We start from the raw sequence: 14,166 nt of genomic DNA, 5'->3' as shown, positions 1-14,166 counted from the left end.
ATTACCTAGTAGTAGTAGCCACTCAGGAAATATTATATGTGTTGAGCAAATGAATTTCAAGATTTTGTGCCAAGTGCTATGGTAAAGGCATATACAGGGATATGAGTATATGGTGACTTTCCAAGAAGAAGTCTTAAAAGCTGAATCTGGCAAGTTGAACAGAATCCCAGGAAGACGAAGCCTTCCTATTAAAAGATGTTGTACCATCAAAGACAAAAGGATAAAAATAAGCCAGAGAAAAGCATTTCCAAAGCTAAAAAGAGAAGTAACTGCCACCACAAAGGCTGCTGGCAACCAGGAGAGAGGCTTGGAAAACAACAGAGACAATATCACAAGGGACTGGACACTGTACTGGAGAGATTAGATGTTTACACTAAGGTTTTGGAGTCCTTTGTTTTGTGCAGGAGAGACACATGATAGGATTTATATTTTAGAAAGAGCCTTCTTATGATCCTCTGGACAAAAAATGAGATTTTAGGAAAATACTATTACAGTAATTAATTATAAAACCATTTGCTTGATATCTGCTGCACCCTTTGGACTCTAGTTTTCATGAGAAATTGAATGAGAGAATGAATAAATGAACATATAGAGGTGGAGCAATTTGGACAAGAGGAAGATATAGAATTCCAAGAATATTATTTAAATGTGAACATAGGACAGAGAAAAAACTTGATGATAATACCTAGTTTCTAATGTGAGTATCTGAATGAATGCTTGTGGCATTCCCTGAGCCAAAAAATCTTGTTAGAGAAATAGGTTAGGTGTTAAAATGGAAATGTCACTTTGAGACATATAGTGAGTATGAATCTCAGCCCACAAACTCAATTAGGGAAGAAATTAAATTCAACTATGTCTACAGTAAGCCATATATACCTGTGTAAACCTCAGCTAATTTAGATGTATTTCCCTCTATTAATTTAAGGTTATGTTTCATTCAGAGAGTAGCTAAGGTAGTGCTTTGGATTCAGTAAAGGACAGGTTTCCAAATCAACAGTTTTGAAAGCTGAAAGATCTTTATCTTGGCCTGATACCAATCACTAGCTCGAAAACAGTACACTGTTGAGTCATCCCTTACTAATGTCTCAAGAAACCAAGATTCCAAAGATACATTGGAAAGATTTCAAAGAGGGTTCAGCATGAGAGGTTAGTGAGGCAAGAAGGAAGAAAGCACAGAAGAGAAATGCAATCACTAACAAGTGTTCAAATTGGACAGTGATTAAAAAGAGAAACAATGGATGAGATCCTGATCTGTTTTTATTGCCCCCCACCCCTGCTATATCAGTGGACACTTAAATTGTCATTAATTTTTACTATTAAAATTAATAATATGATGAACATTCTTATATATAAATTTTGTGCAGAACATTACTATCTAATTATATATCAACCTATAGATCATTGAATCTTCACTACATTGTAAGATTTTTCATAGTCATCTCATCCTCCTGAAAATACTTTATTAATTTTTTCAGTAATGAACCATCTGTTGAACAACAAAAATTATTACCTTTTTTGTCTCATGTTACTATTCTTTCAGATATTTCACTTTTATTTGTACTTCTATTTTCGAAATTGATGGGCAAAAGAATAGGAATTGAAACTGAAAATAGTTTTTTTAGCACTTATCAACATTGCTGATTAAAGGTTTGTGAAAGGACCTAGACGCATGATGAAAATGAAATGCTTATACTAACTGTGGATTTCCAATACCTGGTTTCTTGTTCCAGCAAATAATTAAGTATTCTTCATTTACTCATCAATATTACTTGGTATCACTGCGGAAGTCTTTGTTCCACATTGCCAGTGTTCAGCTGGGACTAAGACTCCTGACTGATTGTCTCAGTCAGAACCACATTTCTTTACCATAACTGATTCAATTACACCTGGACCACCTGGACAACTCTCTTTGAAAGAAGAGCAATTACCTCCATTTTGGCTAAACCTGGCCCATTGATATGTACAGAGCTGGCTAGGATTTTTCCTTATGACTTCAATTGTCTTTAAGCAATGCAAATTGGTCTAGCCAAGGTGCTGATGGGTGGTCTTCAAAGCAAGGTGAAAGGTCAGTGTTACCCTGCCCCACAGCCTAAAAAACAGGTGAGCCAGGCAGGAAGGGGAGCCACACTCCATACTGTTGTCTGGAATGAACCTTGAGGTAAGAGGCTGTGACTTCCCAGGGCATAAAAGATTAGGCATCAGAGCGGAAGCACTGACCCCAAAACATTAGATACTGGAACCTGGAACTGTGTTATGCAAATTTTTCTTTCTGCATATCCTCTCTGCTATTGCAGGAGTGATTTCAGGCCACCTACCTAGGCCAATTCACTGCACTCAGGTACTTCCCATCACTCACTGTCACTCATTCCCTAGCCACACACATCCCTTGTTGAAAATTAATAATAAAACCTGGGTTTCACCTTACCTCAAGGTCTTGGTTCCTGTTAGCCATCACCCTAGCTGGACTAAGGACCCCCTTGACTCCTCACAACTATAAATACACCTTTGTGTGTTCTTCTCACCATGAATTTAACTGGAAGTGATAGATTGGAATTCACTCACTAGAATTCCAGTATCTTTTCTTTGGAATTACAGATACAAAACTTCCCAGAAGATCATGATGGACACGAAAATTGTGTTCAGCCTTTTGCTGTAATAGTGCTTGCAGTGAAAGGCTTTATATACTCATTGCTCTGCACATATGCAATCAACACTTAGACATGGAACCCTAGGTGTGTTTGTGTGTGTGGCTTTATAAGCTAGGGTCTTAATATATAGCCCAGCCTGGCTTTGAACTTAAGATCTTTCTATTTTAACTTCCCTAGAGATGAAATTATAGGTATGAACTACCATACCTGGTTTACTTCATTTTTACAATTGCTTTTCATCTGATTCACTTGCATCTTTCATTTTTGGTTTCATTTTCTTTTTCTTTGTAGTCTCTCTCTGTCTCTCTCTCTCTGTCTCTGTCTTTGTCTCTGTCTTGCTCTCCTTCTTCCTCTTCCTCTCTCTTTTTGAGATAGGAGATTGCTGTGTACTTCAGGCTGACCTTGAACCGACTATGTAGCTGGCCTTCTACTTGCAGCAATTATCCTGCCTCAGTCTCCCGAGCGCTGAGATCACAGGTGTGTGCCGCCACACTTGGTTTAGTTTTCTCTCTTTGTAAAACATAAAGTTATTAAGCAACGTTTGGCATCTCTATCACAAGATACAAAGATTCTTATCTCTGTAACGGTTTGAGATCTATATCAAGATTCCAGCAAAAGGAAATATTCTTGTAAGTCAGAAAATTAGAAGGTTGTTTTTGTTTGTTTATTTGCCTTTTTGAGGGGGGCCACCAGGGATTGAACTCCCCGATTTATGCCACTAAGCTAAACCCCTAGCCCCTGTTTGTTTGTTTTTAAGACAGGGTTTCCCTATGCAGTCCAGGCTGACCTGGCCCCAAATTCACAATCTTATTGCCTCAGCCTCCCAAATGCTGGGATTACAGGCTCAAACCATGTCCAGTTATAACAACAGTAATTTTGATTAGAAATAAAGATATGATTTTTTGATTTTTTTTCTTTTTTTTTTTTTCAGTGCTGGGAAGACCAAACCCATGACCTTGGGCATCGAAGTATGCTACAATTGAGTTAAACACCCAGCTCCTAGAGTTGTTTTCTGATGGAAAGGTATTTACAACTATGGGAATAGATAACAGAATACTGTGAGGACTCTTCCATATCCTCAAAAATGGAAAGAATTTAAAGTAGAGATTTATTTTTTTAACTTTTGAAATCTGACCAGTATTTATTCACATCTTTTAATAACACTGATTCTTGAGGAAACCCATTTTGTATAGTACAAGCGAGGTGAGCCCTCTTGACTGTTTTCCCTCATGCCCAGTACAGTTACATGTTGAGACCCGCCTAAGAGAGACATATGACTGAAACCAGTCTAATCGGAATTTTGTCACAAAGCTTATCAGGAAGTCATTTTATTTCTGCTGGGGGTTTTAAATGGAGAGGATGCAAATCTGGAATTTCCAGTGGAAAAATCCCTGAATTTCTATCCTGTGTATCACCTGGCTCTTAGACACAATATAATCATGGCCCAGCCTTTTACTCCTTGGATCTAGTCCTTCCTGGAGCAGTGACTATCACTGGACTTTATAGTGATGCAAGCAAGTCAGTCCCTTTTATTGCTGTATTGTCTGTACTGGGTTTCTGTCACCTTCATTCTAACAGGGCCTTTAACCTGTAAGGCGACTCTGCAATGTTTCTTTCACCCATTACCTTATATCCACAGTGAACTGAGGAAGACCTTCTGCTTGTGGTGTAGAAACTGTCCATGCGAAACCATTTGTAAGTATAAGAGTTCTGATGTTTTTGTGTGTCAACAGCATGTCCAGTTGAAAGAAGAACCAAATTCACTTATTTTATCTATAAATAAGTTTCCATTTAAAGCAGGATCCCTTTTGTGGAAAGTAAATTGAAAAGGAAACAATTTACCCTAACCAATTTTCCTCTGTCATCTAGAGCAGAGGCTCTTTTTCACTTTAGCAGAAGGAAAAGGAGTTTGAGAAAGACTCTCGAAGTCTCCTTGTAGTTTTCATGCATTTCTATTGCGAAGGATGAACCCTGCCAAAATTCTGGAATTATACAATGAATCAGTGAAAGAAATCAATGGCTTGGGAGAAAAAAAAGTTGGTGAGTGAAGCATTTATACAAAAGCAGATGTGGATTTAATAAAATACAACTAGGGGACTAGGGAAAAAAAAAACTAAAACCATAAAATAACCTGATTTAGGATTTGTGATCTTTGCTTTTACTTACATGCAGAAAACTTACTTACCAGTGACATAGTCACTCATCCAGTAGCCTTGGAGTTAGGTAAATACTAAGAATTGCAACAGGGAAAAAGACTCCTATGACTCATCAATATTTACAAAACTCAAAATTTGATTGTAGGAAGGAAAGAGAAGTAAATTTCAAACATCCACTGTTCACACATCCTCAACAATAGGCAAGAAATGGAAGATGTGTAGTCCCCTTCTCAAACTGGTTCTTAGTTCCCTCCTTAAATCAATAAAGAGAAGGCTGGGGATTTAGCTCCGAAGTACAAGAGCCTGCCTTGCAAGCACACAGTTGTGAGTTTGATACCTGATACTGATTGAAAAAAAAAAAAAAAAAACAGTGAGAAGAAAATCAATAAAGAGGGTTAAAAAATAAAACCTCAAACCAGCTGTAGCATCACAGTCCTAAAATTCCAGCTACTTGGGAAGCTGAGGCAGGTAGATCACAACTTTCAGGCCACTTAGCAACTTAGCAAGACTTTGTCTCAAAATAAAATTGGTCTGGAGGACATAGCTTTCTGACAGATTACCCCAGGTTCAATCTCCCATAGGGATGTGTGTGTTTTGGGGGAGACACAACAACTCAACATAGCTTCACATTTTCCCTTGGAACTTGGAGAACACAAGGCAGCTAACTGTTTTTGACAGATTACCCCAGGTTCAATCTCCCATAGGGATGTGTGTCTTTTGGGGGAGACACAACAACTCAACATAGCTTCACATTTTCCCTTGGAAATTGGAGAACACAAGGCAGCTAACTGTTTTTGACAGATTACCCCAGGTTCAATCTCCCATAGGGATGTGTGTGTCTTTTGGGGGAGATACAGCAACTCAACATAGCTTCACATTTTCCCTTAGAACTTGGAGAACACAAGGCAGCTGTTTTAGATCTGAAATTCTCAAAGCTGTGTGACCTGCTTTTCTGCCAACAAAGCAAGCAGTACTATTTTGAGAACTGCCTGCACCTACAGGTGGAAGATACCTGAACCACGTACGTGAAAGGGTTTTGGCCCAAACAGGACTCTGTAGCCAGGAAAGCCTCAACCAGAAGCAGGAAGCCCCTATCTCCCCTGTCCCTAGGAATTTACCTGTGAGGCCATCTTCCCGCCCCTGGAAATTTACCTATGGTGCCAAATCTAGAACCAATGGGCTACCTGTGCATCCCTAATGCCCTCCTTAGGTTTCACCCCAAACAGAGGCTATTTACATACCCCACGCCATGTGTCCACTGGAGAGATCGCCGGACGCCAGTGGTGGGGGGTGCTGGTCATCTCTCTCTGTGTTCTCAGAATAAAGGCTGCTTTTTGTTTTATACTTCTCATCTTTTTTTTTTTTTTTGTCTTTTTCATTTTTATTGGTACCAGGGATCGAACTCATGACTGCCTGCTTGCAAGGCAGGCGCTTATGCTGCTGAGCTAAATCCCCAGCCCCCTATACTTCTCATCTTTTGGAAATATTTTTCATCTTTTGGAAATAATCCTATCATTTGGTGCCGTGACTCAATTGGTGGGCGATTGACTCCTGGGACACACACAGTTGAGTCCCCAGCCAATTCACAAACCAGATAACATCCTGGATTAATTCTGTACTTTTTCTTCTCTTGCGAGGTCCTTGTCACCAGCTGCCTGCACTCACCATTGGCCAGATTGATTTCAGGTGAGCACTCTCCGGGGAACGCTTGGCACTGGGCCGCCCCAGTCGACTGTTCCCCCTGTTCGAGTGGGCCTGTGCATTTTCATGTCCTTAGGACACCCCAGGGCAGGATTCTTTCTGGGCAAACCTGTGTCCTCACTTTAAAATCTCTCACGTTCTTTGGGTTTGGATAGCCCAAAGCAGAGATTTTTGGACTGCCCACACTGAAAGGCCCTCACTTCCCTTAAAGCCTTGTGCTTTCACAGGCAAAACTGTTACTGACCCCACGTGAACTCCACTCGTAAAATTCTCAGTGATGACTGGAATATACAAGTTTTTGGAACCTTAGCCGCTGTGTGGTGCCACAAATGAGTGACGGCTTGTTCTGGACCATGGCTTATTTCTTGCCTGAATCAGTCATGGGAAATGTATTTGCTAACTCCCAAAAGACGCCTTTACAATGCCTAATTTCCAATTTACATACTCTAAAAATTAAAAGTACCATAAAAAACTAACAATTAACTTTTTACTGCCAGGAGGTCTGGCCAACCTACCCGCTTATCGGCAAGCATTGATCCAAGGAAGGAACATTTGATCCCTGCATTCTCAGAAACTTGTATGATTTCTGTCAGGCCGGCAACAAGTTATTAGAACTCCCTTATATTCAGGCCTTTCTTATTCTGAGAACACGCCCATCTCTCATTAAGTCTTGTGCTCCCGCTGAGATACTTTTAGCTAACTCTACTGTGCCACAAACTTTTCCATCCTGCCCTCCGGGGTTTTCCCAGCTGCCGCATTCCTACCCCCAAAGTGGTCCCTCACCATTATCTCCCGCTGTGGGATCGTCTTCCCCTCTGTCTCCCAGGACCCATAACTCTCTCAGTGGCTCTAATCCCTCTGTTACGCTTCCTTGAAGTCTTCAACTTCTTATTCTGAGAATTCTCTATCCCCTACAGCATTCTCACCACCCACCCACCATACTAGGTCTCCATTGCTATGTCCTTCCAGCAGGCCATGTGATTGTTCCAGCTTGTGCCGGGAATGGTCGCCATGTTACAGCCCTCTGCCAGGCGCCACCATGTTGGCAGGGGGTCTCACTGTCAACAGGTGCCCCCTTGTGGCTCCTCTTGTGAACTGCAACAGCCGCCCTGTTGCGGTGCACATGATGCTTCATTATGCTGCCAACAGCAATCCTCTCACTGCAAGGCACACAATGAGAGGCCATCTGCCTGTGTTTCCCAAGGTGACTGGCAGCAGCTCTGTAGCCACTCTACAGATGATTGCTCACACACGTCTACTGGATGGATGGCTGCCCAATGGCCTTCTGCTCCAGAATCTTCTCCTCAGGTTCTGCTACCACTTCGGGAGCAAGCTGGCTCCGAGGGACTTGTTAACATCCAATTACCTTTTTCCCTTTCTGATCTATCTCAGATTACCCATAAATTAGGTAGCTTCTCTGTTGACCCACAGAATTATATCAGGCAATTTGAATTTATTACTAATTGTTATGATTTACATTTTAAGGATGTTTATGTGATTCTAAATACCACTCTCAGCTCACAAGAATGGAATCAGCTGTGGCAAGCAGCTTGAGAAGAAGCTGATCACAGACATAAGGTAAACACCACTGATAATGACCCTGGGCCTATAGCTGTGCCAGAGCAGGACAAGCATACTAAGTATATCAAACTTTTAAAACAGGTCCAGGAGGCTAATAAAAACCCAGCTGTGTTCCTAAATTGGCTTTCTAATCCTTGTGCTGCGTGAGCAGTTTCAGCTTCATGTGCTGCGTCGGACACTTTTGACACTTGGAGTTCTGAGGCAGGTAAACCTACGCAAGGTGGAGCTGCCTGCCCCCCCCCCCATGGACCATGCTCAAATGCAGCAGAAGACATTGGGCAACAAAATGCCCCATCCTGGCGTTCTTTGAGACCTTACTCCAGGGCTGTTGGACTGTCCTAGCCACCAGAGAGTGGGTAAGCCATCCTAACTTCTAGCCCTCACAGAAAATGTCGACAGTGCCAGATTCATCACTGAAAAAATTGCTGCCAAAGACTGAGGGGGTTCAGGGCAACAACAGCCACCTTTAAGGTGTCCGTCTCAGAGTCCAAGTTGACTAAAGTCTCAGGTAAGACAATTCTCTATATTTGTGGACATAGAGGCCATATATACAGAGGTCTTCCTGAGTTTTCAGGCTGCTATATTAAGTCCTCAATCTCTATGATAGGGTATTGATGGTCAACCTATGCTATTTATAAATACGGCCTATTTCATGCAGGTCCAAGTCCTAAATCTTAAAATGCTTTCACTCCCTTGTGTTTATGCAGGCTCACTTAGACACACTGAGGCCTCGGCAGCTTCCACCTGTTGTCACTGGTGGACCTCTCCTCAGTGATATAAGACCACCCCCTTCCTTTCTTATTCACCAATTTGTCAGACAACCCTGGTCAGGACTGACAGATACATTTTGTCTTCTCACTTTGTTTATACTTTTTCAGGATACATAAAAGCCTTTCCCACAACCAGGTAAACTGCTGATACAACCAGGTTACAGCGACCCATGTCTAAATCAAAGTTGCTAGACTGCCATCCTGGTTTCACATCACTCAAGCTAAGAGGTGCCCTCCCAGCCCTAAATCTGATCATTCTGAGTGGTCATTTCATCTTCTGTTGCCCATCTGTCTCCGTCTCACAAAGGCCTCGCAGCCACAGTTAACAGGCTGTCATGTTTTGTTATCCACTTGGTTCCTAATTTCTTATGTTCTATTAATGATCATTTTTACAGCAGGACTCTTGACAGTCTTTCCTATAGACTCCCACATCATGTGTAAGATAATCTTCATAATGTTCTATATGATAACAGTCACAGTTCTTTCTACCCTCAGCTGTGTGGTTAAACGTGACATCCCTGAAAGTCTAAGACCTTACCTTCCCTATACTGGGACAGCCACCGCCTTCTCTGCTCCCCCTATTTTTTCCAGTTCAACTCTTGGACCAGAGACAAGTATTATACACCTACCCTCTTAATTTTTATGCTTTCAGATGGGGGAGTAATCACCTCTCATAACATCATTTCTCCTAACCTCACACTTAATTTTCAGAATTCTGCCTTACCATGGAACATGTCTAAATCAAAGGCACCTTTCCCTCTACCTCACCTGGGTCCTTAAATATGACAATGCCATGTCTCCTCATAACATCTTTTTTTTTTTTTTTAATTTTTTTGTCTTTTTCCTTTTTTTATCGGTACCGGGGATCGAACTCACGACTGCCTGCTTGCAAGGCAGGCGCTTATGCCGCTGAGCTAAACCTCCAGCCCCTCCTCATAACATCTTGTCTCTTTGTTTTTCCAGTCTAACATACCTGCATTCACCAGTAAAGTTGTCCTGGCTAAAACACCCGGCACCAGCGTCTACCTGGGCATCAACCTTCATCCCGTTGACTCCCCAAGGCTCCAGTACAGTGCCTTTTGCCAGCAGGAAGTAGTTAAAGAGAGAAATCTTCGCCCCTTTTCATAATAATAATCATAAAACGGGATATGAAAGGGTTTTGGCCCAGGCAGGACACTGTAGCCAGGAAAGCCTCAGCCGGAAGCAGGAAGCCCCTATCTCCCCCATCTCTAGGAATTTACCTGTGACGCCATCTTCCCGCCCCTGGAAATTTACCTATAGTGCCAAACCTAGAACCAATGGGCTACCTATGCATCCCTAATGCCCTCCTTAGGTTCCACCCCAAACTGAGGCTACTTACATACCCCATGCCACGTGTCTGCTGGAGAGATCACCGGACGCCAGCGGTGGGAGGTGCCGGTCATCTCTCTGTGTTCTCAGAATAAAGGCCACTTTTTGTTTTATACTTCTCATCTTTTGGAAATATTTTTCATTTTTTGGAAATAATCCTATCAGTATGCACTCTGAAGGGAGTTGGACTTGACCCAGAAGGCCCCTTGGAATACTTTGGTGTAGTGGAGGAATACCAGAAACCCATGAAAACTAGGGATTAAGGGAAAAACTTAGATGGCCGGCTACAGGAGCTGTGCCCAGCAAAACATGGTTTATAAGAAATTCTTTAAGTGGGAGAATACCTAGAAAAACACTGCGTGGGAGAGAAGCAGCATGTGGAATCTGCCCCATCTGGAGGGCACCAATATCAAATGACAATGATCCAGCTTTCCTGTCCCTTAGCTCTGCTTCCTCCTTCACTTCCCCTCTAGCTCCCAATAAAACACGAGGAGCCATTGCACCTTGAAATTGGGAGGGAATTGGAGTAGAAAATAGGAAAAAACTGATTGTACCTTTCCCCCTATTAAGGCTTTATAAACTGAAACAGATCTTAACTGGAAGGAGGAAAGAATTTAAATTGGTGAGAGCTTGGAACAGAAATTATCTGACTCAACTGGCCTTATTCTCTGTAATGGCAATAGAAATAGTAGGAAATATTCCCAAGATTTTGTCCTGGAATAGGCAAGAACCATTTTATTGATTGATTGTTTTTTGGTTTTGGTTTGTTTGTTTTTTTGAGACAGGTCTTGCTGACCTTGAACTCACCACGCACAGACATGTCTCAAACTCACATCGATTCTCTTACCTCAGGCTCCAGCGTGATGGGATTACAGGCGTGTGCTCCCAGCAACAAAAACTACTTTAAAGTGACAGTCTAAATATACAGTACTGGGAAGGAATAGAATTGTCTTCTGTGTACACCCTACCCAGTCTAGTTTATTGAGCTACTCCCATGCTGTTCAGTGTGACCTCATTTTCTAAATATTCCGCTTAAGAGAAAGCCTATTTTCAGGTACTAACCTACAGGCTGCTTATGTAAGTGTTTATACTTCTATGTATATAGATGTTTTCATGATCTTTATCCTGTCCTGAAATGGTTCTGTTGATCCAAAAGTGAAAACATCTTGCTCTGGGCCTTTTGGTCTCAGCTCTACAGATCTAAAGCTGCCCCTCACTTTATATAATATTTTGTGTCTCCTTAAGTAAACTGCACAGACGACAGTAACTCACAGTTCAGTGTGTAAATGCTTAATTGTAGTCTCCCTAGAATGCATAATGACATAATGATACATCTACACCTATACTGGGAATCATTTCTGAAAAGCTTACAAATGCAGAAAAACAAGTATAGTATATTTTCATAAATAGCATTAGCTGGCAGATTATCAGAGGTATTTGCTGAAGTTCTGAATGTTTCTTAGTAAAGTTTCTCCTGAAACGAATTACAGTTCTCCTTTACTGTACTCTTAGTTACAGTCTTGAAAAATTCAGTGTACACTGAAGCCATGCAAGAAATACTTATGTTAAATTTAGGTTCACTAGATGATATCTTGGTTAGAGTCAAAAACATACTCACAAACTCCCAGATCACTCTCAGGAGAAAGTGCTACCAGTATGCTTTGGGTGAGACTGAGGAGATCAGGGATGCCCACTTTCCCCTCAGGCCACCTTGATCCTGCCTATTCCTCCTTCTTGCCTTTCTTCACCTGGGGAATTCCTAGGTTGAAGAACACTCTACATTTTTTATTAGCAATTTTAATGAATTGAGGATGTCACTGGACCTCATTATCTCATAAAACCAAACCTTTGCTGAATTTCTAATGTTCTAAAGTTCTATAGTTGTTCACATATATACTTAGTGTAAATGACTATTCTCAACCATTCTTTTATGATGATTTTGCTTTTGGGGAACTCTCTCTCTACATTTGGACATTTTTCTGTAGAAAAATCCCCAAACCATGCTAACTGTACCTGTTACAATTTTTTTTTTTTTAAATCGGTACCAGGGATCTAACTCACAACCGCCTGCTTGCAAAGCAGGTGCTTATGCCACTGAGCTAAATCCCCAGCCCCCCATTACAAATTTACAGTCTCTGATTTTGGTTCTTGAGGATTTATGCACTTTTTTTTGAGTCAGTTTCTCCTATTTCCCTCAATTATACTCTGCTCAAAGAAGAGAAATAACAGCATGACACATTGCTAAGAAGGCCTGAAGGCAAGTGAATTGTGAGTGAATACTTTATAAAAGGAATGGTTCTGTTGATTAGAACAGCACACTTTTAAAACATATGGAATTAAAAGTGTGGCATATATTATTACCATTGTGTTGTAATATTCTCATTGTCTTCGAATCTTACCTGTGTGCCAAGTATTCCTTTATGGCACCTGGCTTAATTTGAAAGACTCAGTAGCACTTTTTTTTCACATTGAATGTAAATGAAATAAGGAAGTTTTTGATTTGCACTGAGCTCTTGCACTAGGTCTAGATCAAATTAAAATGAAGTCATTCGTGCTAAAGTTTCATGCCACCAAACCAAAGCTAAGATGTTTATCTGATCTTCCAAGAAATCAAAGGTGAGAAAGCCTGAACAGCCACATCCTCTAATAAGGCCAGTTTTAGTGAGATAGAAGTCCCCTCTCCTTTCAGCTATACAAGGAAAGTAACTTTCAAATGACCAATCAGCTTTTTATTCTCTATTTTTACCTTCTTCAGCAATTTTCTACATATAAAGCCAACCTCCTCTGCTCAACTGATTGGAACACTCAGTCTCTTATAGAATGAGATAGTGCCTGATACTACAAGTCCAAATAAAACTACTGTGGTTTTCTCTGTTGACAAATGCTTTTTTTTTTTTACTTTTTCTTTAAAGTACTATAAATTGAAATCAGAGTTTTGGCTTCTAGTTCTGCCACTGAGCTATTTCCCTAGTACCTTTTAAGCTCACAAATATATAAAAGGTAAAATAGTTTAAATCCCCAGTGTCTTAAAAAAAAGAAAGAAAGAAAAGAAAAGAAAGAAAAAAAGAAAAAAAAAGGTAAAATAGCATTTTTCTCAAGTCCAGCTGCTCCAGAGAGTAAATCACAGATAAGTGATAATTTTAGAAGATGATAAAGATATCTTTGCTCTAAAAATGATGATATGGAACTTATATATCAAATACTGCTGAAAGTGCTTTATATATGTTGACATTTAATCTTAACCATTGTGAAAAAGATATCATCATTTTCCAATGTCATAGATAAAGAAACTCAGATATAGAGAATATTAATGACTTGCCAATAGTCATACAACAGTTTTGGTTAATAAGATTAACCAAATCAGCCCAACACTGGGCTCTAAGTGTTTTTGTTTTGTTTTATTGGTACTGAGAATTGAACTCAGGACCTCATACTTGCCAGGCAGTCGCAACAACACTGAGCTACATCCCAAGCCCCGGGGTCTATGTTTTTAACTACTATACTGTACTGAGTTCCCTGGGTAGAAATTCTAGAACCTCAGCAGACCTGGGACTGCTTTCTCATGAATAGAATTCAAGGAATATACTAGTTATCTATTTCATCACAAAAACCAGACCAAACTCAGTGGTTTTAAGCAACACTACATGAGTCTGAGTTTGCTTTATGTGTTCTTCAGAGCCATAAAAGCTCCTTTTATGAAAGAATTATAAGAAGCTTATTTTTAGTCTTTTTCCTGGTAGAAGCTGCTACCTTGAAGAAACTGATGGCAGTCTGTCCTAATTTTTCAGAAGTTTCTGTCTTTAGGTAAGTTTAAGGCAAGGTCCAAGAAGGCTTTTTGTGCATCTGCTGAGTCTCAAGTATCTTTAGTTTAAAATAATTTTTATACTACCCATGAAGTTCTGGATTCCCATCCATATTACAGAATATTTCTGGGCTGGGGATTTAGCTCAATAGCATAAG

The 14,166-nt window shown here is 40.6% G+C and overlaps 1 long non-coding RNA gene across 1 annotated transcript; it reads left to right on the top strand.

Annotated features, from left to right (window-relative positions):
* The first annotated feature begins 4,285 nt into the window (after window positions 1-4,285).
* On the top strand, window positions 4,286-8,164 carry LOC134477997 (uncharacterized). The gene is made up of 3 exons (XR_010050335.1): window positions 4,286-4,343; window positions 6,442-6,490; window positions 7,991-8,164. It is a non-coding gene; the product is annotated as an uncharacterized LOC134477997 (long non-coding RNA).
* Window positions 8,165-14,166: the final 6,002 nt, after the last annotated feature.

Source organism: Cavia porcellus, unplaced genomic scaffold (assembly GCF_034190915.1).
Source record: "Cavia porcellus strain 051 isolate PalLab524CR breed Dunkin Hartley unplaced genomic scaffold, mCavPor4.1 scaffold_11, whole genome shotgun sequence".
In the NCBI taxonomy this organism is placed as follows: domain Eukaryota; kingdom Metazoa; phylum Chordata; class Mammalia; order Rodentia; family Caviidae; genus Cavia; species Cavia porcellus.
The sequence above is the reverse complement of the archived record's forward strand: the minus strand, read 5'-3'. Positions and strand labels throughout refer to the sequence as shown.